Source organism: Bos indicus, chromosome 5, assembly GCF_029378745.1.
Source record: "Bos indicus isolate NIAB-ARS_2022 breed Sahiwal x Tharparkar chromosome 5, NIAB-ARS_B.indTharparkar_mat_pri_1.0, whole genome shotgun sequence".
Classification (NCBI taxonomy): domain Eukaryota; kingdom Metazoa; phylum Chordata; class Mammalia; order Artiodactyla; family Bovidae; genus Bos; species Bos indicus.
In genome coordinates, this window is record NC_091764.1 from 87,425,267 (window position 1) to 87,430,063 (window position 4,797).

Consider the following 4,797-nt stretch of genomic DNA (forward strand, 5'->3'; position numbering starts at 1 on the left):
CTCTGTCCATAGAATTCTCCAGGCAAGAATACTGGAGTGGGTTGCCATTCCCTTCTCCAGGGGATCTTTCTGACCTAGGGATCAAACCTGTGTCTCTTGCATTGCAGGCAGATTCTTTACCAACCAAGTCACCAGGGAAGCCCAGGAGGCACAATAGTTGCCTCCAAATATTTGGAGAATTGTCTCCTAGAGATAATACAGTTAAACTTCTATAAGACAGAACTGTGCTGAGTAAAGGTGTCAGGAAGTACACTTTTGCCTGAACCTATTCTCATAATTGAAGCTTCCCTGGTGGCTCAGATGGCAAAGAATCTGCCTGCAACATGGGAGACTGGGTTCAATCCCTGGCTCAGGAAGATTCCCCAGAGAAGGGAATGGCAACCCACTCCAGTATTCTTGAGGTGGGCTTTCCAGTATTCTCATAATTAGAGCTGCTTGAATATGAGCTGACTCTGACACATGCAAATTCCCTGTCCTTGGTGTGTTCAAACAAAGGTTTGACTAACAGTGAATGGAAACAGAGTGGGAGCCACTCATATGGAGAAAGAAATGAAGCCTATGGTCTTAGAACTTTTTTCAAATCCTACAATTCATACTTTGGTTGCAGAACATGAGCATGACAGTCCTCACTTGATGTCCTAGAATTACTAGAGGGAAGCAGAAAGCCAGAAGCAAGGCACAGAACCCATAGATGAGGACTAAACTAACATAAAGCACAGTCCTAAAACCTTGATTTCTTTGTCTTAGTCTTGGGCTTAGTCTTGGGCTTGAGGACAACCAGTCCACTCCAGAAGCAAAGTGGAGCCTCTACCTTTATGATGGGGTCACCAACTGCTAAATCTTACCAAAGAGTATGAGTTTGCGGATGTTGACTTGCCTTGAGTTATAAATTCCCACCACCAGAACTAGCCCAGCAATGGAAATAAAATTGGGTAGGGAGTGCGTTAAGGAGGTAACAGATCCTTCCACCCATGAGAAGGAAGAGCAGTAGACACTGGGAAATGGTAAGTTCATTATTTATGAATCTTGGATCTATCATTTTTACCTGCAAAGAATATTATGCTACAGTTTCAGATTAAACAGAACTATTTTCTATTTCCACTTGAATCCTGAGATAGAAAAAAATGGTTCCTTTGGGGGTACAAAAATGAATTTGAGTATGAATATGTGAAAGAAATCATGGAATATATGACTAAAAGAGAATATATAGACTGAACTTAAAAAGATGGCCACATCCTGGAGCATACACTAAAATTCAAATACCCAAGAAGAGCTGGATTATCTAACACATAAAAATAATTTTAAAAAATAGAAAAAGTAATAATAATGATAGTAAATACTCTGTGGCAAGCACTTTTCAATGCCGTGTGTACATGAAAAACTTTTATTCCCACAACAACCCTAATGTAGCTACCATTATTATGTTATTTTTTTTAACTTTCATTTTATTTTTTAACTTTACAATATTGTATTGGTTTTGCCATATATCAAAATGAATCTGCCACAGGTATACATGTGTTCCCCATCCTGAACCCCCCTCCCTCCTCCCTCCCCATACCATCCCTCTGGATCGTCCCAGTGCACCAGCCCCAAGCATCCAGTATCATGCATCGAACCTGGACTGGCGACTCGTTTCATATATGATATTATACATATTTCAATGCCATTCTCCCAAATCATCCCACCCTCTCCCTCTCCCACAGAGTCCAAAAGACTGTTCTATACATCTGTGTCTCTTTTACTGTCTCGTATACAGGGTTACTGTTACCATCTTTCTAATATTATGTTATTTTTACAGAGAAAACTGAGGTAGTGAAAGAGAAGGTAACAACAACAGAAAGGTAACCCACTGAAACAGAAAACAAAGAAGGCACACATTTCAAATAGGGTACACATTAACAAGGAAAAAGAAGAGAACACTAGAACCCAGTGATTCTCAGGGTATAGGAAAGCAGACAGTTCATATGCTGATGGTGGGAGTACAAACTGATATAGCATTTCTGGAAGGGAAATTGGCAATAGGTATAAGAGCTCTTAAAAATATCCACTCTCTTCTTCAATCCAGTAATTCCACTTCTGGAACTTTTCCTAAAGAAAAATAAGTATGTGAACAAAGGTTTCTCCACAAGATTATGCATTGTGTCATTGCTTATAATGGGAAACAAATTGTTCCAGTACATATGATAGCTAAAAATACTAAAATGCAATGCAGTCTCTAAAATTGAATCAGTAAATATATCTATACACATGTAAAGATACTTCTTATATTTTCTGAGTGAAACAAGCAGCAAATTTATTCTGGGGAAAAAAATTCTGGAAATGTATGTAATCAAAATTAAAATGACAGTGTATCTGAATGGTGGGATTATCAGTCAATGTTATTTTCTTCCTTTGAACTTTTTTGCATTTTGGGATAGTGTGACAAGGAACCCATAACTTGAGAAATAGTTAAGAGTGTAATTGAGAGCGGGTTCTGGAGCCAACACATTGGAGTTTAAATCTTAGCTCTACTGTTATTCAATTTCCTCATCTGTAAAATGGGAATAAAAATGATAGTTCTTAGGATTGATATGAGAATTAAATGAATTCATATAGCTAAAGCATTTACAACAGTGTCTGGACCCTGATAAACAACAAAGAATGAGTATTGCTTATCATATTAAGCAAATTCTCAAGAACAAAAATAATATCACCAACCAAGTTATGTGTTCAGAATAGGAAGTCTGCAACATGTACCTCTGTGAATTCTCAGATAAGAACCAAGCAACACTATACTTCAAAGAAGGGGGAAAAATCCAACAGATACTGGAGGCTTCACATCCAGCCACTTCATTCACAGAGAGCACCCGTGTGTTGTGTCTGTATCTGGTTTTGAGGTATTTTACAGTTGTACAACTATTATTAGCCACACCATGTCCAGTTAAAAAGCAGAAAGTTTGAAGTATGGTAATAATAGGCATGTGATTATGATAGAAACAAAACATTTTTTAAAACTGAAAGTAGTGAGAAGATGATGACATGTTACACATCCAGGTGAGATAAATCACTGGACCAGAAGGGAAATTCTTTAGGGGGAAAAAAAGGCAAATCATGTGACATGTGAAAAATGCCAGACCTAGCTGATCCACAGGAATCAGCAACAGATGACGAAAAGTGTGTAAGGGCAATGAACAACTTTGAGGGCACGGCCAGATGATAAAGCATCAAAACTGGACATCTGGCAAGCTAATGGTAATTCACTGGCCATTCGTTTGAGAACTAAAAATGCTAAGCGTGGTCAATATGCTGTAGATGAAACCTTTGTTACAAACCATAGATGAGTCCATCAGTCAAGGCCTTGTTTGAATCTACCCAATTTCCTTATGGAGCTGAGAAGTGGGATGAACTCCACCCAAAGCTTGGCATCCCCCGACACCAGTGACACAGAGAAACAGGTGCGCCTGCATGCTGAGTCACTTCAATCATGTCCATTTCTTTGTGACGCCATGGACTGTAAGCCGGTCAGGCTCCCCTTTGTCCGTGGGATCTCCCAGGCAAGAATACTGGAGTGGATTCCCATTTCCTCCTCCAGGGATCTTCCTGACCCAGGGATTCAGTCTCTTATGTCTCTTGCATTGGCAGGCGGTTCTTTATCACTAGCGCCATCTGGAAAGCCCAGAGAACCAGGCAGAGAGGTTTTAGTGGCCTCAACAGATTAGCTATGTAGACAAAACCAGTATTTGGAGGAAAGATATCTGATAGACTGTGTGTTAATCAGGAGAACAGCATGACTTGTGTCAACTCTCCCAACTTACATTTTGTAAAAATGCACTTGAAAAATGCAAGCTTAAACTCTTCATAGGAATATTGCTATGGCTTTGTTATTAACCTTAAAGTGAATCCTAAAGCCTGTGTTGGGCTTCCCTGATGGCTCAGTGGTAAAGAATCCACCTTACAATGCAGGAGACATAGGTTTGATCCCTGGGTCAGAAAGACCCCCTGGAGAAGGAATTGGAAACCCACCCTAATATTCTTGCCTGGAAAATCCCATGAACAGAGGAGCCTGACAGGCTACAGCCCATGGAGTTGCAAAGATTCAGACACAACTTAGCAACTAAACAACAACAAAAGCCTGTATTATAGTTTCAGGCTTCAAGTCATATTGTGTCATACTGATTTATGTGCAATGCACTTAGGAATGACTTTTTTCATAAGTAGAAGCACTTCATTACTTAGCCTCAATGAGGTGCCCAGAAAACTCGGAAAGAAGGAAAATAAAAGCAGCTGATGAATAGATCATGTACAGATATACTAGTCACCTAGTAGGAGGAAGTAGAATGGTATTCAGGCCAGCAAGACTCAATTATAACTGTAGTAATTTTTTAATATATCAAAACAAACAACAAATTAGGAAAAAAGGAATGTTCAGCCTGGAAATAAAAAAAGCATTCAGGAAAAGGCTGGCAGAGTCCATCCTAGCACTGTCCAATAAAGAAGAGATGAAGCTAATGGGTAACTCTAAACAAAGATGGCTACATCTTACTGCACCAGGCTGACTCCATTAAATATGAAATTCTTCTAATTCTGCCCATTCTGTTGACTTAATCAACAAGCAACTCTCAAATTATGAGCTGGCTTCTTATGTAGATATTCATACAGAGACATAATGCTGTGTTGACAAAATCCATTATAAACATTATGGCCCTGATGAGCCATAATTTCATATTGTATATTATTAAATTGACTGATTATTGTTTTGCTATCTAGCTTGACAACAGAAAATCCATAATATCCTGTGTCTATACATTTGAAGGCTTC